The 25700-nt window shown below is 39.8% G+C and overlaps 1 protein-coding gene across 5 annotated transcripts in view; it reads right to left on the reverse strand.

Moving 5' to 3' along the window:
• The window catches only part of sin3aa (SIN3 transcription regulator family member Aa), a 128636-nt gene that overhangs the window by 87803 nt on the left and 15133 nt on the right, over positions 1-25700 (reverse strand). Inside the window, exon 1 of one of the 5 annotated variants that reach the window (XM_072553214.1) lies at positions 20577-20747. The exons of 2 other annotated variants lie outside the window; for them this stretch is intronic. The gene's annotated coding sequence lies outside the window, so the exon portion shown is untranslated. Of the gene's footprint in view, positions 1-19520; positions 19643-20535; positions 20553-20576; positions 20748-25700 lie in introns of those variants that run through there. 2 more of the 5 variants (XM_072553216.1, XM_072553215.1) reach the window with 2 other exon arrangements.

Genomic DNA, 25700 nt, shown 5'->3' on the forward strand with positions numbered 1-25700 from the left:
CTTTCTGACTTCAAGTCCTCGGATGCACATATCTAACTGGGAATTGTCTTGCAACTTTATTGAACTTACATAAACCTTCGACATTAGTCACACATTTGAAAATTACATTAAAATAAAGTTAAGCTCTATAAAGTGTAGTTTAACTTAATGATGGACACAAACACCGGACAACACAGTGCATTAGTGCATTCCCTGCCCACCCCCTGCAGAAGACACAGGTCGATAGATGTTTCACTCAAATGTACTTCTACCACATCTGATGGACCCAGTTAAATTTGAGCCTTGGCTGCTTTGTGAATGCACAAGCTCAACTCTCTCTGTATTCATGCAACAGCTCCCAGGTGTCAAACTTCAAACCTTAACAAAAGTGAAAGCTTCTTCTGTTGCTAATGACAGAGTAGAGGAGCAAGAATTATCTCTCATGAAGCATCATTGGATACTGTTAACACAACAGACATTTCTCAACAACAGGAATCCACATAAGTATTATTGAAAGTAAATAAGATACAGCAAGTGCACCTGTATTATTTTTATATATGCACACAATGAAACCTACAAATTATAAGTATCATAGGTACTGGTATCAGCGGTCTTTTCTTTCCTCAGATCCTAATTTTCAAATCAGTCACTGTATATATAATAAGTTCTTTACACGGCATCCGAAGCAGAGAAAATCACTGTGTCCCTGGGCATGAATCAAACTAGCAATCAATCTCACACATAGTGCAGTTTCTCATCCACGATGCATCCTAGATAAACAGTTCACCATTCCATAAAATCTGAATCTTTCATAAAGACTAATATTGACTCACAGTCACTAGTGTAAATTCATGTGACACCATTGCAAAGACAAAACTGCAAGGGAAAGCAGTAGAGGTTCCAATTCAGGGAAAGCTACAGATGCAATAGCTTTACAATGGATGGCATACTATATTTAAAATTAATAGTTCTTGATACACTGCAGGCTATCCAAATTGGGAATGTGACAGTGTCAATGAGTTCCATAGTTGACACCATGAAAGTATTAGGGTCTCCCAGTGTTTCTTTGCTGCAAGTGCTCGTTTTGTTTAGGATATTGCCGTTTATAACATGGTCTTTTTTCAGCTAAACTAGCCACTTCTTTTGAACACTGCTAGAGCCCACATAATGATATTGCTCACTGAAACTGAAAATGGGAGGTTTACAGGCAACTGAAAAGACATGACCATAAGGGGTAAAAAAAGAAAATGAACAGAGGACCTGCCCTGAGATAGATTAACTACTACAGAACACATGTAAACTATCTGCACTGAAGTATGGTGAATAAAGAAGGTCAGACACAGAACACCTGTGGCCCTTTATTAGACGTTTTGGCAATTTGAGAGGGAAAGAAGTTTGATCCAAGACCTAACATGTATACAAACCTCTCATAATTGCACTCACTGCAGGAAGAAGCAATAAAATGAAATAAGTCATGCCAAAGAACAATCAGTCGAGAGTGATCACCATGACGAAAATATTGAGAAACTGTAGTCTTGTCTTTATGGAGAGCACTGGGGTGAAAACATGTACTTCAGAATGAGAAAGCAAAATTTATGAACTCGGCAAAACTAGCAAGGCATCTTAAACGTGACCCATTGAGCGGCAGCACTAAACAACAAAAATTTATATTGTCATGAGGAAAAATTAAAAAGATCCAAAAGTGCTTCAAAGAGCATGATTAAACTAAACATAACATTGAGTCTCATAAGGAGAAGGTAGGCTAAATGAAAAAAATTTTGGTCAAAAAGGTAAGTTTTAAGAGTGCCTTTAAGCAAGAAATTGAGGAAGAGATGGACAATCATATGGGGAGTGAATTCCAGAGCTTGCAGTCTCAGGAACTGAAGACACAGCCACAGATGGACCAATGGGTTGTGGAATGGCAGATGGAGAGTTTAATTTAGATAAATGCGAGGTGCTACATTTTGGAAAAGCAAATCTTAGCAGGACTTATACATTTAATGGTAAGGTCCTCGGGAGTATTGCTGAACAAAGCGATTTTGGAGTGCAGGTTCATAGCTCCTTGAAAGTGGAGTTGCAGGTAGGTAGGATAGTGAAGGTAGTGTTTGGTATGCTTTCCTTTATTGGTCAGAGTATTGAGTATAGGAGTTGGGAGGCCATGTTGCGGCTGTACAGGACACTGGTTAAGCCACTGTTGGAATACTGTGTGCAATTCTGGTCTCCTTCCTATCAGAAGTATGTTGTGAAATTTGAAAGAGTTCAAAAAAGATTTACAAGGATGTTGCCAGGGTTGGAGGATTTAAGCGACTGGGAGATGTTGAATAGGCTAGGGCTATTTTCCCTGGAATGTCAAGGCTGAGGGACCTTATCGAGGTTATAAAATCATGAGGGGCATGGATAGGGTAAATAGATAAAGTCTTTTCCCTGGGGTGGGGGAGTCCAGAACTAGAGGGCATCGGTTTAGGGTGAAAGGGAAAAGATATAAGAGAGACTTGAGGAGCAACGTTTTCACGCAGAGGGTGGTACATGTATGCAATGAGCTGCCAGAGGAAGTGGTGGTGGCTGGTACAATTGCAACATTTAAAAAGTGCTATACATCTCTATGACTCTATGACATTGAGGGTGTTGTTTAAATCAGGGATGCTCAGGAATCCAGGAGTGTTAATATTTGAGACGTTTGTGGATTTGAACAAAATTATAGAGATAGAGAGGAGCAAGGCCATGAAGCAATTTGAAAACCAAAGTTAAGAATTTTAATTTCAAGGTAGTGCTTGATCAGGTGTTAATGTAAGTCTTCAAGCACAGCAACGATAGATGAACAGGACTTGACATAAATCACAACCTGAGAAATGGAATTTTGTGTGATTTCAAGTTTACAAATGATAGAATGGGATAAAGGCATGGATAATTATTTCAATAGTTGAGCAGAGGCAGAGGCAATGTCAGAGAGATGAAATTAGATGGCCTCAGCATTAGCAAGGATGAGTTTGAAGGTCATCCTGATGTCAAATATGACACGAAAACTGTGAAAGAATAGTTTAGTCTCAGAGTGGTGCCAGGGAGAGGAATACTTTCATGAACCAGGGAATGGGAGTTTGGAATGTACACTGAAAACAGAGTTTTCTGAATACTTAATTGAAGGAATGTTTTGCTCATCCAGTGCTGAATATTAGATAAGCAACCCGATAATTTAGCAAGTGTGGAGGATTCCAGAAAGGCGATGATGAGGTAGAGCTGGATATTGTCAGCATCATTTTAAAATTAATGCTGCACTTTTACATGATATCGCCATGCGGCAGCAATATAAACAAGCAGGAGGCGATCCTGGAGCACAACAGAAATATTACAGGAGGGTGGACAGAAGTAATTACACGTGATTCTTGGCTATGATTAGATAGTTAAGAATGGAACTAGATGAGAGCACTCACCACACATTAGATAAGAATATCCTTCTTTCACAATCTGTTGACATCATGAGTCTGGTTTATGTATAAACTTCTGCAATTTATTTTGGAAATCAGTTAATATTGATTTTGCTGTATATTCTAACCAAGTTAAACCTTGATTAAATCAGTACTGGCAAGTATATTCCTAATTGTGTGCAACATGCTCCCTGCAGGTCACAAGCTGATTTTCACAATTCTACAGCTAGAATTTGGTCACTATACCCTCATGTTCTAACTAGCCCTCATTACAATCTCGACTTTCTAGTGCTGCTGTTTGCTTTAATACTTCCCATTGACTTCTGTTGGACAGTGTGATCTACAGTATGCTGCACCTATCATTCCCTCTTTGCCCCATTATTCAACTGTTTTAACATAACTTTCTTATCACTACACTTCATTGTTTTCATCCATTTTTATCTCTTCAAATTTCAGTGTGAAATTCTTGGCCAAGTCTTTAGACTCCACAATGGGAAGGGAGGAAAGAGCATGACAGACTAACAGGAACTATTCCACATTGTTGTCAATAAAGAATTTACTCTGCATGTTCACAACAAGTCTTACCTGCCCAGATGACTGTGAAATGTTATCTCAGGTGAATATCATCCTCTATGATTACAGACAAGAAAGCACCAAGGCATTACACCATTAAGATAGTTTGCAGAAATCATGACATACATCTCCATTTACCTCAATGTAACTCCCTCTGTGACTTGCCAAACACATGATTCATTATTGTCTTTGAGAGTTTGTTCTTAGCAAACTAGCTTCTGCAGTTCATAAAGTAAGAGAGTCATATGGCAGGGAAACAGACCCTTCAGTCTAACTCGTCCATGCTGACCATAACACTAAACTAAACTGGTCCCACCTGTCTGTGCTTGGCCTGTATTTCTTATTCACGTACTTATCCAAATATTTTTTAAACATTGTAACTGTATCCACATCCATCACTTCCTCTGGAAGTTCATTCTATACATTAACTACTCTATGTAAAGAAATTGATGCTCATGTTTCTTTTAAAGTTTTTCATACTTGACAACACTTCAAAAGTATTCTTTTGACTGTAAAGCCCTTAGAGATCCTAAGATTGTGGAATACACTATATAAATGAAGTTTTATTTTCTTTCCAAGTCACGCTTGGGAGGGAAAACTTAATTTGTGCTACTGCACAGACACTTTAAATGGACATATTTAACGACATTGCAATTTGTTAGAGTTACTATATGAATACTAATTATTACTGACACTAAATATAGATACAGTCTAATACAACACTTACAACAGAGTAGCAGGTTGTTCTCTTTGAAATGACACAAAATACCATAATACTCTCTGGGGTGTTCCTTGTGTATATTATCACCTGCCATCAAGCACAACTTACTACGGTGAATACAGATCAATCATGTATTTCCTGAGAGTGTGTTTGTGCAGTCACACTTCTCCCTGTTATACATCACTAGTATTTAACATCACTTCAGGAAATCTCAGAGACAGATGACCATCTATTAAAATGTTCCACCACATTCAAATTTCAACATACAAGGGATCCATGATATATGAACGTCAACTTGTGAATGCTGTTACTTACAAACGCAATCCCATACAGAGATATAATTTTAAAGATCAGACATATGAACATATCCTGTACTATAAGCAGCTACTTTATATTGTCCTGCATTGTATTCCAACTTACATCCAAATCGATCTGCAAATGAAACCAAGAACAGAGCCCATTTGAAACCCAGGGACTGCCTGTATTCAGAAAGCACCTAAAATGTCAAGTCTGGATGGAATAGTGGAGGATGAAAGCTACTTTTTATATGTAACATCTCTGTCCACTAGTTTGACTCCTGCTTATTTATAATTGGGCAATGCCTTGACTAAAACTTGAGATTGAGAAATGAACAGATTTAGAATGAATTAGTGATCAATACCTGCAACAATAACTTGAGGGATACTGGATTTTAAAATGAACAAATCCCAACAGCGAATCTCTGTCAAAAAGAACAAATTTCATACTGTCTTTGTACTTCCCGGAGGGACCAGTCCACCTGCTGAAAGCGGAAATTGACCAAAACCAAACCTCTATCATCCACCTCACAGTAATTAGGTCCATAATACACTGGCCAAAACATGCTCAGCATTAAGAGAACAGAAACAGCTTATTTTTAAGAAGGATTCTCTGACCAATTTTTAAGTAAGTACAAATGTTTGAAATCAGCATGGAAAAATCAGATATGAAGTAGAATCTTTTACAATTTCATGATCAGGATTTTATGTCCTATAGTAATTTCTGGCCTAAATCAAATGGGATTGTCATCAAAATGTCTACAATTGCAGGGGGCCTGGCTGAAATTTTTGCATCATTGTTAGCCACGGGTGAGGTCCCGGAAGACTGGACAGTAGCAAATGTTACACCCTCATTCAAGAAGGGCTGCAAAGAAAAACCTGGGAACTATAGAGCAATAAGCCTAACATCTGTGGTAGGTACATCACTTGAGATGATTCTGAGGGATAAGATATACATGCATTTGGAAAGAGTCAGCATGGCTTTGTGAGTGGGAGATCATGCCTCACAAATTTGTTAGAGTTCTTTGATGAAGTGACCAGGAAGGTTGATGAGGGCAGGATGGTAGACATAGTCTATATGGATTCGATAAGGTTCCACATGGTAGGCTGCTCTGGAAGGTTAGATCGCACGGGATCCAAGGGGAGCTGGCAAAGTGGATACACAATCGGCTTGATGGTAGAACCAGAGGTTAATAGTGGAAGGATGCTTGTTGGACTGGAGGCCTGTGACTAGTGGAGTGCCTCAGGGGTTGGTGCTGGGCCCCTTGCTGTTTTTTACCTATATCAATGATTTGGATGAGAATGTACAAGGCATAATTAGTGAGTTTACTGATGACACTAAAATAGAGGGAGTTGTGGACATTGAGGAGGTTATCAGAAATTGCAGCAAGACCTCGATCAGTTGAGCAAGTGGGCTGAGAAATGCCAAATGGAGTTTCATATGGGTAAGCGTGAGGTCTTGCATTTTGTAAAGTCAAATCAAGGTCAGAGTTTCATGGTGAATTTATGGCCTTAAGGAGTACACTGGAACAGAGGGACCTTGGAGTTCAGGTTCACAGTCCTCTGAAAGTGTAGTCACAAGTCGACAAGGCAGTGAAGGACAGTTTTGGCACACTGGTCTTATTATTTGGGGCATTCAGTATAGAAGTTGGGCAGTTATGTTGCAGTTATACAGGACGGTGGTGAGGCTGTACTTGGATGATTGTATTCAGTTTTGGTCATCTGGCTATAGGAAGAATGTTATTAAACTGAAAAGAACGTAGAAGAAATTTACAATGATGTAGCCAGACGCAAGGGTCTGAGTTATAGGGAGAGGTTGGACAAGCTAGGACTTTATTTTTCAGAGCATACGAGACTGAGGAGGGAACCTGCAGAAATGTATAAGATTATCAGAGGCATGGATAGAGCGAGTGCATTCACTCTTTTTCCCAAGGTTGTGAAATCAAGGATTGGAGGGCAACAGTTTAAGGTGAGAGGGGAAAGAATAAAAGGGAACTTGAGGGGCAACTTTTTTTTTAAAAGAAGGTGGTCCGCATATGGAATGAGCTGTGAGCGGAAGTGGTTGAGTCGAGTCATTAATAATATTCATAAGGCATTTGGACAAATACATGGATAGGAAAGGTTTAGAAGGATATGGACTACGTGCAGGGAAATGGGATTTGCATGGACGGACATTTTGGTCGGCATGGACCAGTTTGGGACAAAGGGCCTGTCTCCATGCTGTGAGACTCGATGACTCTAACCTTTTCTCACACTAAAATTAGAGAAAAGCAGAGTATAGAGACACTATTAACTTAGGTATGGTCTACACACCAACATTTCTTTAGGGCCGAAGAAATACACAAGGCCGAAAGCAACACAAACTGTTTTCACTGTTCACTGCACTTAACTCATTGTTACATAATTTTCCCCAAGTGACCTCACTAACAGTATAAAGCCCTCTAACAATATGCAATGTATCAAATGACTCAAATTGATATAGTCATTTCAAGAACATGTAATTATGTCTGTAGAAGGTTAGATCGTAACTGAACTACCCAGTGCACATCAGTCAACCTTGGGCAGGTGTAATGAGGAACAAATTAAACTCTTCACAGGGATCCAGAGACCAAAGAATTTACCGACCCATCACAACATATTGTTTCCAAAGGCAACTGAGTGAAAAAAATCCCCACCAGCACTGGATATCAAACCCCAAGAAGCCAAAAGCTATGGTGAGATCTGGGGATGAGGCACACTGATTAGTATTCAATGGATACACAGTCTGGCGTGGATCTCAACATGAATTGTTCATTCTCTACCATACAGGTTTACAAACAACAAGAAATGCTTCTCATTTACTGGAACATTTCTCATGCAGTTGCTGCTTCTACAAATCCTGCTTGCATTAAATGTGGGATTTGCTCTTGAGTTTTCTCTATTCCCATTCTGTCTGTAGAATGGATTGTATTAAGTCCAGGAGCTTCATCAGTCTAACAGTTGAATAAATGTGAAGTTGATTCCGATAACGCCCTTTTTAAAAAAATTTAAAATGAACATCTTTTGCCGATCCCTAGTTTTCCTGGAGAAGGGGTGGTGAAGCTTTTCAAGAAAGGCTGCCTTCTTGAATCGCTGCAAACCACGTGATATAGGTTGATCCCTAATTCTGTGAAGAAGGAAATTCTAGGATCCTGACCTAATGACAGTGAAGAATAGCAATATATTTCCAGATCAAGATTGCAAGAGGGAAACTTCAAGTGATGGTGTTCCCATTATAACTGTTGCCCAAGTCCTTTGAGATGAAAGTGATCATGGGTTTGGAAGGTGCTGTCTAAAAATCTTTGGTGACTTTCTGCAGTGTATCTTTTAGATGATAGACACTGCTGCTACTGAAATTTGGTGGTAGAAGGAGTGGAAGCTCATGGATGAGGTGTCAATGAAGTGATCTGCCTTGTCCTGTCTTGATGGGGTCGAGCTGGAGTGTGGTTGGAGATGCACTTGTTAGTCAAGTGGGAGTATTCCATCACACTCCTGACTTGTGCTCAAAGCAATATGCCAAAGCTCTATCTTAACCCTTATTCAGTAGGGTTGAAGCTTTGAGATAACCAAGAACAAATCCCTGAGAGTTTTTTTTAATAGCATATAAATTGCTATTACAATGGCATAACCAACCATCAGAAAGAAAACAAATTGCTTTGGATTATATTTAAAATGAGCTCAGTAAAGATAAGTAAACACTAAATATACAATAGTGAATCATGACACCAGACCTTCCATCCTGAATTATTCTATGTAAACAAAAAAGTGACAGATGGTGTTTGCCCCTAACCTATCAAATGCCTGGTAACGTACTGAAAGATCTTCTACCTTTAAATATCTCTTGCAACATTTACATTGCATTATAAATGTTGACATAAGAATTCACAAACTGTCTATATAAACTTGTCATACTGCAATTTCACCTTCTCATCAGTAATTGAGCCACAGCTCACCCATTTTGTATGCCTCAGCCTGAGTTATATAAAAGCCTCTGCTGCTACTTTTCCTCATTTACATTATTGCAAAGTTTTATGACTACTACAAAGTAAAAATATTGTGAGAAAATAAATTATGTATGACTTTAAAACGGAAACCAAGTTACACCTACTCACCCTGATCTGTTGTCTACATTCATTGCCTTCCAGTTCTCTACATTAATAAACCCCTCCACTTGTGACTAGCACCCTAATCCCTGGGAATTCAAGTCAACTTCATTGTGGAATTTAGAGTGCCAGTGGCTGAGCCTGAACAGTGCGATAAAATGAGCTAGTTTCACTAAGGACTGATGTATGGTATGACAAGACACAACCAACTGCAAGACTTTGCAAAAAGAGTCTCAATTTCTAGAAACAAGTGTCAATTCAAAGCAGAAAGCATATGCAAGCCAAATTAAATTTTAAAAATATGAAAGCGAATCTAGTTCACAAATTTCCAGAACTTACACCAAAACACAGGGAATGTAAATTCACAGGATGAAAGTGTATTATAATAGCTCAGTAGTTCAAATATTTGCTACTCTAGGGATAAAAATAAACGTCAACTAAATACAGGCATTATTTATGCAACATTCAAGCATTTAAGGATTATTATATAATTAAAGATCAATCAATGGTCAACATTACAGAACCAACACAGACGTTTTTCTAAATTCTATTCAAAACACACTCGCTGAATGACTGGTAGCATCACGTAACTAAAAAAAAATGACCTTTGTAACAAACTGCAACAGTTACAATTTCTGACACTTCTGACATGAGTTCATTTTTGAATAGACAGAACATCCCAGCATGTCGCAGCACTTTCAGGTAGTGATCTTTTTGATCTTTGCAAAAAGAACAGTAACTCCAATATTGTGATCACTTTGGCAGTAATGCAATACCATCAAAGTTTTGCAACATCTGTAATATCAGCACAAATCACAAAGTGGTAAAGGAGGGTCAGTAACAGAAAGACTAAAAACTTCATTGTTTACAGCTTCTTTTCAGTTGCATTTCTAGATCATGTGAAACCTTAAGTTAAGCAGCAAATATCAATCATATCACTTATTGGAGATACTGACTGAGAGTGTAGCCTCTGAAGATACTTAAGCCCTCATCCTGAAAAGTATATGCACTGATGCCAACACTGCCTTTGTCCACAGCTCGAACAAATAAATATTTAAGAGATTAACTTTGCTGATGAAATCATCAGAATTCAATTTAAAATGGTGTTTTAAATCAAATTCTCAGAAATAAAAGTTAAAATTATAACATTTTATAACTTTTGAAGACTATGTATAAAGCTCTAATTTACATTCTACACAGTCCCTCAGTGTACTTTCCCATTATTAATAAAGATATGTACACCTGTAACTTCTAAAAACTTCTTCCTCTCCTTGCATGAGCTTTACCTTGTGAAGAATGGCAGCAAACTTCCAAGCTTCCTCAATGTTGTTGCCAGAACATCTAAATCATACTCTGACTTTCTCTTCCTCCTGCAGAGGTAGGTCAGGCCTCCAGTTCACACTAATTTGTACATGTGAATAAGTAGAATGCAGAAGACCAGAAAATGCAACCAATATTAGGTTGGTGCTCCAGGTGCTAGGCTGTTAGAGGTGGTCATAAACTGGTCATTCTTTAAAGGGTTCTGTCTAATCCACAAATGTTTTAATAGTATAGATATATTTCTGTCTGCTCTGCTGTATCCTTGTTACTTACAATGTGAAAGAACATTCACCAACGGTTCCTTACAACTCAATGTCTTTGAATGGAGTTATTGCTTTCAAATATTTTACACTTAAATGAACCGAATGAGAAGCTGTTTTAAGTAGTCCACAAAACATTCTGAAATAAAACCCACCCATAACTCCTTTAAACACATGCGCAGATATCCCACCTCCATGTACTAGTTTATCCAGGATTTTACTTTTAGTGGCAAGTTTAGACAGACTGAATAAGCTACAACGTTCATCACAGGTTATGTAACACTATGAGAAAAAAAATGCTATTTACACAAGTCTCCTTAACTGTAAGCCTGATGAGAGTACATTTGTTCTGAGCATGGCTTTACCCTGTTCATTTCAATATGAACAAATCTCAAAGATCCTCCTTCAAAGTTACCCTATGTATTATAGAATCTGTTCCCAAATGACATTAGGTTTAAAACTTCCAAGGGTTTCCTTTGAAAAAAGTGCTCTAAAGTAGTACCATGATTCAACCTCTGATCTAGGGTTGCAAAGGAAATGGATTAATGAATGGAAGAAATATTACTTATTGTTTTTACATCCAGTGAGACATCCGACTTGGGATGTGGTTAAAAGAGAATCAGTTTGTTCAAGCACCAAATATCAGAAGCAGCTACGAAGAAAGCAGAAACGGATTTGTTCCAAGGATGAGTAAAACAGAGAGGCCGGGGGCTGTACTCTCTATGTATTTTAAATATCGTATATGCTTTATTATCTAATATTGATGATAAACTTGGTCCAGTACCTTCAGTGAGTCCATTTTATTCTTCTAAGGCTCCAAACAAAAATACAAAGCAACCAATAAAGGACAGTGCAAATTCCAGGTGTTGTCCTGAACAGATAATTAAATACTCCCATGTCACTTTTATTTTCTTGCCAAAGATTGCAGTGCACATTGTACAGTGATTATTTGGAGCGGTGGGCTTAAGGGTCATCTCAACTAAACAGGGTGTTTGCACATGGCATACTTAAGAAAATAAGAACTACAGCACATTCATGATAAAATTTTACTGACAAGGGCTAATCTTGTTCTCCATTCTGATAAGGAAATACACCACACTCCATTGCATTACAAATTAGCCACATTCAACATTTTAAAATGTTGAAAGAAAATGGCCAAGTGACTCCATTTCTATAGCATTTTATCATATAGTTAGATGATTACAAAGCATTTAATTATTTCTAAGATGCAGTCACAGTAACTTGTAGGTTAATAAAGGCAGCAAGATTCATAATGTAGTAACTAAGATGCATGATCAATTAATCTGTGCCTCTAATTGACTTTGCGAGGTAGACTCTCCAGGATACGCAAAGAAAACTTGACTTTTCTTTGAGTAACATACACTGTAATAGGTAGGCAAAACCTCCGTTTAACGCCTCAACTGATAGACAGTACCACTGACAATTAAGTACGCTCTCAGGTTGAAGTGTTAACCAACAGTGAGCACTCAAATCCTTGAATGGAGTGTCAACATTCAGACTCAGGGTTAGAATGTAAATTTTTTACAATCGCTCCAGAATATAGAATCCCTACAGTATGGAAACAGGCCATTTGGCCCACAGGTCCACATCGCCCCTCTGAAGAGTAACCCACCCAGACCCACTCCTCAACCCCTCTACATTTACCCCTGACAAATGCACTCAACCCATACATCCCTGAACACTATGGGCAATTTGGCACAGCCAACTCACCTAACCTGTACACCTTTGGATTGTGGGAGAAAACCAGAGCACCCAGAGCAAACCCATGTAGACACGGGGAGAATGTGCAAATGCCACACAGACAGTCGCGCGAAGCAACATGAAACATTAAAAAAATTCTGAAGTTACTGGACTACAATGTCCACTTATATAGTGTCTTTCATGTAGTAGTGAACCAATTCAAAGTTCTTTTAAACAAGGGGATCTGGAAAAAACAAATGCCAAGCTGGAAAGTGCCCAAAGGTTGAATAGGCTTCTGAACATGAGAAAGAGGCCAAATGAGTTGAAGTGTGGAGATCTGAATGCTCTGTCAAGTATTACAAAGCAGCCAGAATGGGGAAATGAAGAGCAGGACAGAAAAAGGGAAAGCTACAAAAGGACCTATGAATGAGGATTTTTAAAAAATACATTCATAGACAGAAACAAATATAGCTGGGGCTAGAATTATGGGAACTTGGAACAAGACAGGGTGAAGGCAGCATGGTTATAAATCAAAGGCAGGAATGCATAAAATGGCACCTTGCAAACCATGATATTCCACCCAAATCTAACTTTAAAAAAGGGTTTCATCCTTGTTGGCTTTATTGTTGGAAACTAAAATGCTGGAGTGCCCAAAAGGTTTTTGACAGACATGCATTCTAACTAGAAATGCTTGTCTGAGTGATTGAGTAACATGCCTTTTCTTGTACTGGTGAATTTCCTTTCCTCACCCCCTATCTCTGTACCCTCTGATAATGTTTCCCTTGATTTCAAATAAGAGATGCAATCCCAAAAGTCACAGATTAATTAGCAGAATTGTATCTTACCAATAAACAAAAAGGAAACATGTTAATACATTTTCAAACTTCATTATAACACAAAGTATTTATACATAAATATACTACTGTAACTTTAAATTGGAACTTTGAATTATATGGGGTAACATTCTAAATCTACTGCACTCATCTACTTCATTCTCAGCAGTCAAGTTCTTATACTGTCATAAAAAATGTAATAAATACTTCAGTAATTACTAAAGAACACCATTGTAACTATTAGTACAACTTTTGATGCCGGTCATTCAGCAACAATATTCCTACAGCAAAAGTGACAATATTTCAGTTTTGACAAACATCAAGACTATTAAAGTTTTAGAAATAACCTTAACAGTTTCTGTTTAAGGAGGCTGTTGAAATGCTTTATGCAGTTTTATTTTGCTGGGTAGTTGTTTCACACTAAAATTTAGCTTTAGTGTCATCAAGTAATTTACCAGTTCATTATCAGCTAATCAAAGTTGAATGACAAGCTAACAGCAGAATAACAGAATGAAATACTGGATGAATCCAACCCTCAAAAAGCACAAACCTGAAGAGAGTCCAATGAGGTATAAACCCCAGACACATGCTTTCTTTGGATTGAATGGCAGTAATTCACAAGATTGACATACATTGCTCACTTTTTGAAGGAAGGTTTAAAGATGACCAAACAATATATACCACCTCAACTCAAATTCAGGTAACCCCTTTATAAATTTCGCCCGTCACGTTTTTAAAAATGTTTCAGTGCATGTTGCAAAGAGAATGGAACAGCATGGGTTTCACAAAGCCGAACACTACAGAGTTCCACCTTGCACTTTTCTACTGCGCTTTGCTCTTTTTAAGACAACCCTTAAATTAGTATTTCAAAAACTCTTGTGTTATATCATTGGAGGGATCCTAAGATAGGATTTTAGAGTGTCATGCTCAGAGGAATAACAGCAGCCAAGTGAGTGAGGGCTAACAGCTTCAAGCCTTTAAATAGCTGTTTTTTTCAACTGGTAGGCATGGCCTACTGCAGTGCTCTCATAAGCACGAGTGCTGCTGCAAAATACTATAAGTGCGTAAAAAAATAAATGTTTAAGTCCTATTTTGAGGAATCCTGCCTTTTCCATCAACTTCCCCCAACACTCAACTCCAATTTGCCTACCTTGCCACATACCCTCCCCACCCCCAATCAAGAACTAAAACTAACCCATTCCATTCCTCAACTCTGCCCAATGGATCTTCTGTACCTGCAAATTTACACTCTGGAGTCATATGAAGTCTGATGCATTAAAATTGGGTAGTACTGGGTAAAGGTTTGGGAAGCAGAGCCTTAAAAACCCTCTATTTGACCAAACCTTTAATCATCTGATCTAATATATTATACCAACATGGATCAGCATTTTATAATGCCACAGTGAAGCATTTTTTTCCTGAGGGACATTTTATTACATTAATGATGCTAGCAAATATAACATGCCTTTGTAAACTTCTAGACACATACATTGCAAAGGTCTGCAATGTGGAGGGATAGATATAAGAGGTACTAAGAGAAGAATAGTTTATTTTCCTTTTGTTCAATCGGATTCATGTAAAGGGTATAATCAGAACGGTGCTCACGGTCCAAGTAATTGAACTCCAAAATTTTCATGCCATGCCATTTCTGTGGTCAGGGTTGCAGCAAATATATTACCCGGTAAATTCACAGTTGATATTATTGTGCATCTGTGATCAACTAAGCAGTGAATGGAGAGAAACAGGCCTTAAGGTGAATCAATTCTGAAATAGTGACATTGATCAGATGTCAATAAACTTCATGTGGCCTCCAGACCACTGCAGCCAAGGGAAAAGTACTTCAAAATATGAAAAAGTAACACTTCACTGAAAACGTTGGCTCAGCATCAAAATTAATGATAACAGTTGATGGCTATAGAGTGTATGCCTTATCACAGCAGTGTGCAATATATTAGCCACATGTGGTTAATTAAGAATACAGATGTTGCTGATTGTATTTCCTAAATAAAAAATGAGTCACAGATACCAATACCAGGCAGATATTTGATTCTTAGATTTAACTTTTTTATGCAATTAGTGCTAAAATCAGTAAGACAAAAAGCAAAATGTTCAAAACTTTTCTGACTCTTCATTGGTAAATAAGCACACAGATACATGGAGAATATCTGCATAAGAATACATGCAAAGCACTTTTAGCATCGCCAGTATAGTGCTGAAATAGCTGCATAACTGCCACATTATTGACACTGAAGTCCACATGGAGAATGGAAAACTACAACCCCAAGGATTGCCTGCTTTTCCAAATATTCCACAGGTAAAATGTAAATCTGAAGTTTAAACAGTAAGCACACACACATGAATTAGAAGTAAATGTGAAGCCACTCAACAGGATCATAGGTGATCTGATGACACCACATTCCTCCATACTCTGGATAACCTTGTTTGTGAAGAATATATCTACCACTGCTTTAACAATATTCAAATGTTCTGCTTCTACCTCCTTACAAACGAAGTTCCAAAGATTCACCACCCATTATGAGGAAAAAAAACTCTACTCATCTATCTTAAATGGGCAATCCTTTATTTTTTAAAACTGTAACCGCTAGATCTAAGTTCTGGCATAAGAGAAAACACTTTCTACATTGTCCACACCCCTCAGGATCTTATATGTTTCAATCAAATCACCTCTTACTCTTCTAAACTCCCAACATACCAGTTACCCAAACAAAAATGCAGAAGTCAGTAACATGGCTCTGATAGTCCTGCACATCCACATAACCAAGTATCGGCACTCTAAGTGTCAACTAAACTTTATAATCTGCATATTAGGTTCCACCCACTGCCTGTTGCATGACTCGTTTCATCAGCTGTCATAACAGAAACTTTAAGTGGGCCTAGACACAAGAAACTTCCGTCATTTACATCATAAGTTTCCACATTACTAACCACATAACAATGTATTTCCCTGACTATTATTTACAATCAAAGAACCTCACTAAAATAACTACCTTTTAATATAATTTAATCAGACACAGTTACTAGCTGAGGAAACTTGAAAGTTAGTTACTTTGTTTTCTTTTGTACAATACTTAGTAACTTCTCCAAGCAGGTTTGTGCAAACAGGTAATGTAATACAAACAATGCATGACAGTACTCTCGTTTCCCAGACAGAAAGCCTGAATATTTTATATCCTTTCTCGAGATTGCACTGGGAAAAATCACAAAAATAAGCAGCTAACCAGCACTACACTGGTAATGTCAATCAAGACGTGGCATATCTGTTGTTGAGAATGAGATTGCCCTTCTGTTACAGTAGGTGTCCTTCTAAAAGACATTTCTAAATCAAAACACATTTGAACTTTAGTCTGCATAACTTGTAATACACCTGGTTCAGAGACATCACATATTGAGAATGGAAAGGCAGAAATTTGCTCTACTCCCTTTGCACAAAAATTCATCCAAATGCAAAAGGAGAAACACGTTAAATTTTGTTTATAGTCACCATCATTTTTCAATAATATGGTTGCCAGAATATTAAACAATAAACAGTGATACTCCTACATTAAAATGAGACACATAAAAACACACCTTTCACTACGGATATGGATCAAAGATTAGATGACAAAATTATACTCTATGGCACAAGAGTAAAACACGTTGACAAATACAACATGGCATTCTCGGCCTTTCAAAGATAATTGGCAGTACTACAAGAATCAGTGGGACATCCTTCAGGGGTTTACTTTTCAACTTCCTTTTACACCATATACAGTGACAGAAGGCAACAAAAGTAGTTTGTTGTAAAATTCTTCTGTTCATCAAAGGTCACAAAGTTGCATTTTGGGCAGGTAAAATAGAAACTGACGACTTGATGTTGAAACATAGGAAATTAGAAGTTGTTTATAATCACAAACAGAGATGACCATTATATTTTCAAATCACCAGTCAATCCAATATATATATTAGACAGCACTGGACAGCTGCCATGATCTCAGTTTACTGTGTTAATCTGAATAGGAATAATTTCACACAAGTTTTTCTAAAGGTTTGGTGCTCACTGTTGGCATCATCTCACTATCACACACAAGTCTGTTAACTAAACCTTATATCAATAACTAAATGAAAAACATAGAAAATTGTTTTATATAAAGATTTTTCATATGAAAGAAAAGTTCACATTCAATTCCAAAATAAGACACAAGTGGAAGCATTCAGCAATTATCTTTGAATTAATATACAATGTTGATCCCCAAATAAACAAAAACAGCACAATTTACACTTTTTAATCTCTGCAATCTCATCTAGACCCAGAACCCTTAAAGCTTCATTATTCATAACTTCTGGCCTCTTGAATACCCATGATTGTACACCTGTCCAACTCTCTTATCCTCCTAAAAAAAATTCCTTAAAACTTATTTTCTCAGCCCAGCTTTTGGTCGTCTGCCTTAATATGACGTTGTGACCCGGGGTCAATGCTTGTTTTACAATGGTCCAGTGAAAGGACTGCTTAAATTGCATGAAAGGCACTATATAAGATACAAGCTGTTGCTGCTTCTCCTCCTACCAAACATTTATCAGTGTAGTCCAGCTCCCTTTTCTTTTTCAAGCTTTAAACTGTACCATCTCAATGGCCATCCTTGCCTGACTAATCTATTTCTTATAATCCCAGCCTCAGTTTGCAATGTCTATTAGTTCTTCCACTCTTCGATGAAGTCTACAAATACAACATTTCACTCACCAATACACTTTAGTGCATTTGAATCTCCCAACTGACACAAGAAGCTCCTCATATTAAACATACCAAACAGGTGTACAACACTGCATTATTCCACAAGTCCATGGAATTTAGAAAAACCTAGCTATAATCATAACTCGGGATATGTAATTTAATGGACCTGAGGTGAACCCACATCAGCAACTCACCAGCACCAGAGATGATGCAGTGAATAACTATAAAACACAGCACAAGTAAACTTAAAAATCAAGCCCTGCTGTCCAATTTAGAGTTACTTCTTACAGCCATTATGGACCACACCATTCTGTAGTGACAGTTAAATACAAAATCAAGCTGGAAATCTATCTATGCATCAGGAGGAGACAATGAGGTCTGTAGGTGCTGAAGATCAGAGTTGAGAGTGTGTTGTGGAAAAGCACAGCAGGTCAGGCAGCATCCAACGAGCAGGAAAATCGACGTTTCAGGCCGGAGCTTTTCATCAGGCCTGCTGTGCTTTTCCAGCAACACATTCTCTTAACTCTGCATCAACCTGATCAGTAATGATCACTTTATGTTCCAATAGAGGTGTAAGGTGCTTACTGGAGGGTTAGATGGGCACACTGCCACATTGGCCATAAAGCTTTACACTTTGAGGAACTTTAACAAATGGAAAAAATGCCATCTTTTCTCCAGTTATTCTGAAAACAACAGATCTACTCATTGTATTGAGGGACGAAGCAGTTGCTGCAACTTTATGTTCAGCATCCAGATCCTTTCGCCCTGAATCTACTTCTTATTAATTCCACCTCAAACTTCAGTCTTGCCCCCACCCTACAATCATTGCCCAGAATCCTCTGCACTACAGTGCACTCCACATATCCTTGTGTTCAGCAGTCCCAGATGCACACCGTTATTTCTCATCTGTGTATTACTCAACTATTCTTACCTGAAGACATCTTATGTTTATGTAGAAAGTTAATTAGATTACCGAGTGTTTACTTGTAATGTTTTATATTGAAGAATTTTCAAAAAGACCACAAAGGTGTTTCCTTAAACATCCTGAGAAACTGCAACTAGGAATACACTTACATTTATAAGGTGCCTTTGATTGCATTTCAATGCAATGTGCAGCTAATAAATTGTGGACATTGTTTTAATTGAGAAAACTGTTAACTAGCTGCCATAAACAAACAGCAAGTTAAATGACCATACAAACCATTTTACTGTTTTTTGGTCGAGGCATAAATGTTGGCAAGAAAACTAGAGAGTGCTTCCCTGCTCTCGCTCAAATAAATTCTTCCTAATCCACTACCACCTGATGAAGGAGCGGCACTCTGAAAGCTAGTGCTTCCAAATAAACCTGTCGGGACTATAACAGGTGTTGTGCGATTTTTAACTTTGTCCGCCCCAGTCACCTCCAAGTCATTCCTAATCTTTAAAACTCAATGGAAGGGAGAAACGGGGGATCATTACTGGGGCACTTTTACCTAGACCCGTCAGCATCTAAAAAAGGACAAAGTGGCAGTTCAGTTGGTGAACGTTTAGCTCGACTCATGAGAAACTCAGTCGCAAGGACGAACCTGTTTGCTACGCGTCTTCTACCCTGATTTTCTGATTGCACTTTAGACTCTCCAGGAAGGCGCTTATTCTGTTCCACCTGAACACCGTCAGACAAACCCCAGATCCCAGCCCGTTCCTCACACGTCTCGCACAGTTTGACAATAACAAGTTTTACGAGGGGGTGAGCCCCACAGTCAAGCCTCAGCCCCATAGTCCAATCTCTCTTTCCGTCCCGATTGCCGCTGGCAGCTCCTCCCCAAATCACTAGCCGTGCCCCTAAACGTATTCAGTCTCCACCCACCTCCCACCCAGCCTGGTTCAGATCCCTCCCTCGGTGCCCCGTCCACAAACGGACCGAAAAGCAGAGGACAGCAGCAACCCCCCCCCCCCCCCCCGGTAAATCCACCCCACCTCCCCCCGGGCCAGGAGAGCAGGGCGGTCCTCTGCACCTTCCCCTCCCCTCCCCTGTGCAGGCTCCTCCTCGGATGCCCTCAGCGCCAATCCCCAGCTCGCCTCCGGCCCCTTTCTCTCCTCGGATGCCCTCAGAAAAGCCCGACGATCCCTCCCTCCCCCCCCAAAAAAACACACACACACACACACACCCCTCTCCATCCGTGCCCCTGGCCCCGGAAAGGCCCGCCCACCCTCCAATCTGTCCTTCAAAGGGAGGGGGGGAGGGAGAGGGGCTGGGGGAGGAGGGGGGGAGGGAGAGGGGCTGGGGGAGGAGCGGGGGGGGTCCCCCAGCCCTTTCATCCACCTCCCTCACCCACCCCCCCGATCGCCGCCCAAATCCAGACCCCCCCTCCCCCCCCCCCACCAAGCCCACTCCGATCGGGCTCTCCCTTCTCTCAGAACGCGAACCCGAGGCGCCGATTGTTGTGCAGGCCTCGGCTCGCCTGCCCTCACACACCAAGCGAGCATCGCAGGCCAGCCCCCGGGCCGCCCGGCGGCGGCGGCGGTGAACACCTCAGCCCCGCACTCACTCACTCACACTCTCTGTGTCTCACACACACACAGCCCGCGCCTTTCACTCACCGCTCCCCCCCCCCCCCCCCCGATGCAGTCGTCTCCCTCACCTCTGCCTCTCACACTCTCTGGGGAAGAAGCGGCACCGCCGCCGGGAGTAAATCCTCCGGCCCGGTGGAAGGAGGAGGGGTAGGGGGGGGGGAAGGGGAGGGGGGAAGGAAGCTGTTGAATTAAAAAAAAAGCCCAAACAGCTCGGAGCAGAGGCCGTCTGTTCGTCCGCTCGCCGCCTGTCAATCAAACGGCGGGGGCCGCGGGAGGAAGTCCCGCCTCCTTGCCCCGCCGCCATTGGCTCCCGCCCCGCCGAGGCCTGTCGCCCCGCCGTCTGCCCATTGGTCCGCGTCCACCGTCAATCATCCAGCTGTCGACGGTAACCTGACAACCAGGTACCGCCCCCTCCCACCAGCCCGGGGAGTCGGAAGTCCCAGCTCTCACGCCGCGCGAGCGATTGGCTGGCGGTAGGCGCTGCCGCCCCCTCGGCCAGCTAGATGTCTGATTGGAACCCAGAAACTGCCAACCACCGTGACGCCCACTCGCTGGACCAATAAGCAATGCCCCACCGGCTGTCCCGCCCACAACACCGTAGTGGTTGGTTAGTCCGCGTTATTTGAGGCGACTGCCACGCTTCTATTGGCTTTCCGCCAGTTCCATCATTATGATGGACAGGTATTTGCCTTTAATAGCGGAAGTGCCACGACTGGTAGTAGCTGTATTATAGGGTTACCATTTTCTACATTCGGAGCAGGCACTGCAGGTTTGCGTTCAGTTGTTGGTTTGTGGATATTTTTTCTTTTTGCTTTTCTACTTTCGCAGGTTTTTTGGTCATGTTCCAAATGAGTCTCAAAAGATGATTAAAAACAAAGCTTCTTGCTAATCACTTGCTGGGTCAGGCCAGTATTGTATCGTCTATGGTTTTTTTTAAACTTTATAACGATGTATTATAATCCTTAAACTAGACCTAGCGTGGTGGGCTTTCTTATCGGAACTATGAAATACGTGAATGATTTTTTTTCCTATGTTATCTGACATTGTTAAACCAAATCACTAGCACAAACGTGTATATTTTACCTTTACTTCCACATTCTGGAAGAATGTATTAATAGGTGCTAATGCACTATTTTGTTTTCTCCTTTTTATTATTAAAAATAACAAACCATTTTTCAACCTAAGAATGTAATTGAAGTAAGGTAGCTGTTTTATTCACTGAAATAATCACTTTTTAAAAACTAGCATTGGAGAACAAGCAGGTCTGGTGGCATCTGTGGTGAGACTGACTTATTTTAAGTCCAGAGACCCTTCAGAATAGTCAGTCATAATCCTGTAAAATTTCATCTATGTCCTGGGGGATAGTTGGGTAATAACTAACTGGAAAGTCTTTTACCAGTAGATATCAGTAAATCTCCCATCTAAGCTTTGTCTTGTGCCATCCTTTCAGCTAGTGAAGATGTGCAAACATGCACTACCAAACCTAAAACTTTGTATAGAATCTCCTCAGCTGCTTTCACATACAATGAGAACAAATCAGTCTTGCTCAAACATGTATGGAACAACAAAACAACTATCTAAAATGTCTTTAAAGATAAAGGCCTAATTATAGGAATAAATTTTGTTTATTTGGTTGCTTTCTGCAGTGTCTCATTCAGTCTAAGTGGACTTGATTAGCATAACCAAGTTAAGCATGTAATGCTTGTAAACTACAATCAGATGTAGTTTAGTATCTCTAGTAATATAGATGAGAAACTAGTCTGATCACTGCTGTAGTTGGTGTCAGCTGATGAATGTATGTGCCTCTGCCTTGGATGATCAGTAGGGGTTAATAGTCATTGGGCAGTTGCAATTGTAAACTCTACCCTCCTACTCATAGGTGCAGGAGTAGGCCATTCTGCCGTTTGAGCCTGCACCACCATTCAATATATTCATGGCTGATCATCCTTAGTCAGTATCATGTTCCTGCCTTATCTCCATAACCCTTGATTCCACTATCCTTGAGCTCTATCCAACTCTTTCTTAAATGAATTCAGAGACTGAACCTCCACTGCCCTCTGAGGCAAACTTCAGAACTTTTTAAATGCTGGTATGAAGCCTAAAATGGGAGTTGATGGTTGCTTAGATATGACTCCTGGGTAGTTCCCCTGGAGAAGGGAGGAGTATGCATAAGGGCATAAATTAGGATCAAAGCCAAATTGGGCTGTTGTACTAAAATTTGAGAGAAGCAGTGAATTGATCATATGGGCTTTTAACATGGGTGCAGTCTTGAATCTGAGTTCAGGGAGCAATTTCTAATCCCAGTCTGAGAATGTTTGATAAGCAGCATAAGATCAGGTGGCAATATTTTCCATCTTCCCCCAATAAAGATGGGAAGTGGGCCAATAGAACCTTAATAGTACAATCTAGAGACAACCAAAGAATGCACATGTTGTTGAATGATTAGCTCAAGTGGAGGTGAAATAAGCATCCTTATTGGGATACAACAGGGTCAAGAGCTCCAGTTGAGATTAAATAGGACAGCAAGAATCTTCCAAGCCTGAGGCTGAGCCTAGATGAAAGTCATATAAAGTTAGAGCTGGGGTCAAAAATTTAATTGTGTAAAATGCCCCCTCCAAATCTTGCCTATTTGGAACTTTATCCAAAGCTAACTTTACCTTTCCCCAATCCCACTGCTACTTTGCTAGCTTTAACCCTTAGCTGTCCTCTTCCAATAACTCGTTTTTAGTTTGTCATTCAACTGGTTCTCATGCCTCAAAGTACTGTCAGGGAAGTATTCTTGATTTGGCTTGCAAGTGAATAAATAGCAAGTGAGTTTCTTAGGAGGACTAAGGAGGCCACTAGCACATTAAAAAATCAAATGTGGTAAAGGAGTAAAGGTCTGAAAGACACTTTTTACACCTTAAAAAGGTGATAGTGACATGTTACTAGAACCACAATGGATGAGAGCTGACTCATAATGCACAAGTGGGTAAGTGTTCCATTTGTGTAGAACCTTGGGTTATATTTGGAGTACTCTGGTTCTGGTCTTGAGACTTTCTATGTTAAGTATTAACAATCACTGTCAATAGTGAACATGGAATATTGATTTCTATCTGGCCAGAACAGAACTCAACCATGAGTTAGGACTTTGGACAGGTCTTGAAGAAATCCACAAATTCAAGATGCTGAAGTTACTGCAAGAATGAGCTGCTAATGTGATAGGCTGAGTTCTTCAATCAAAGGTTAATTCAGCAACCTGAATCACCCACTATTGCAAATGTTTCATGCTCAGTTAACAATCCACTTGTCTTGCTAATATTATACCTTCCAGAGTTGTGTTCTGCAATAACCTTTTGTGACACTTTTTTTTATCTGACTGCAGAAATCATACCCTTACCACTTCAGTTTTGACCATTCTTGCATAATTTGACCCTGTGTGAAAGACCTTATACCAAAACTTATTTTTGATAAACTATTTTCAGTTTCAGATTTTCAAACTTGAAGATAAAATGAAAATGGTAGGGGGACAACACTGGCAATATCTAGATGATAGGGAGGTGTAACCCCTACATCCCACCCCAGTTCTTCAGATAAGAGACTTGTTTAGTTTCACCTGGATCCTAATGTCATGGATTCAGTAGAAATGCCTGGCCTGCCAAAGAGGCCAGACAGCCAGGACATTTTAGACTTGCACAGAACTGACATAGTTCTTTGTGGATATGTGTACAAAAACCCAACTTCAGATATATTTACTGACAGTCCTTCCCACTTGCACAGTCTCCCCTCATGGTGAACTTGTCAGGCTGGGTTATGGAGTAATTGTCTAACTCTTACTATGGGGGGAAAATTGGGACCCACAGGTGTGATTTGGGTCTCTGAAAATAGCAGCTTTAGGGAGTGACTGCACTTTGGATCTGTAGGAATGACCATGAGGCCCAGAAAACGAATGGCACCATAAATAAATCTTTGGCTTGTTTTAATCAATCGTGCTGAGCAAACACTTAGTCTGTCCTCCAGTTACTGAAAACAAATGCTTACCTCAAACTTGTGTTGAGAGCTTCACCCCAAACTTCTTTCTTTAGCAATGTAAAAGATTTAATTATTAAGCAATCCATTAGTAGGCTATTGATCCAGGAATTGCTCTTGCTAGTTCAAATTGTTTACATGTCTTTACTCCCTTCAATTTTATTCAAACATTAAATGTGACAGTCATATTTATCTTGCTGCTTCTACATATCTAAATGCCATAAGACTCAGAAGCAAAGTCTGTTTTCCTGTTCTCAGATCATGGCTGATCTGGTAATCCTCAACTTTACTTCCTTGTCTTTCCATAACTTTCCTTCCTGGTTAAGTATCTATCTTAGTCCTGAATATACTTAATGACTAGAGTTTGCTTGCTGTAGTGAAATGTAGCTTTTATATGTTGAACATGTATGCTCCTGATGCATGAGGACAATCATGTGCTGTAGCTTTGTGCAGTCTCTCTCCACGTAAAAGAAACTCAGCTCCTTGATTCTTCATGATCAAAGCCTTACTTTCCCCATACTGTCCCACTTGCCAAATGTTCGTCTAACTTGCATCCCAATCTCTCTCCAAACTATCATTGCCCTTTGCCTTTCACTTATTGTAACTTGCAAAATTGTCCATAGTACATGTTCCTCAAAGCCATCTGTGCTGTAAATAGCTATGGCCCAGCACTGATCCCTGTGGCACATAACTAGTAACAGGTTGCTATCCGGAAAAGCTCCTTTTATCCAAGCTCTCGAGTTAGCTAATTCTCTATCCATGCTAATATCTACCTCCAAAATGGGCTCTCTAGTCTGTGTGGTACATGATCAAATATCTCCTGGAAATCAAATATTGCATGCACTTCTTTCTCTCCTTCTTTGTTACCACCAAAATTTCAGACATCCTCTTGAAGCCATACTGACTTTGCTTGATAACTGTTCTTCTAAATAGTCTAATACATTCCCTATAATCTCCTCCTCTTAACAAGATAAGCTAACTAGCCAGATTTGCCTTTTCATGTTTCCTAGTGAATAAAGGAGTTACTGGATGATTGGAAAATTGCTAGTGCATTCTTCCAGAATCAAAATATCCTTGAATTTACCACAGCATCCACTATATTCATGGCAACTTTGAATATCTCACAGGTCCAAGGAATATTTTGATCTTTAACCCCCACATTCTAGCCTAAGGCTACATCCTTG

Source organism: Chiloscyllium punctatum, chromosome 33, assembly GCF_047496795.1.
Source record: "Chiloscyllium punctatum isolate Juve2018m chromosome 33, sChiPun1.3, whole genome shotgun sequence".
In the NCBI taxonomy this organism is placed as follows: domain Eukaryota; kingdom Metazoa; phylum Chordata; class Chondrichthyes; order Orectolobiformes; family Hemiscylliidae; genus Chiloscyllium; species Chiloscyllium punctatum.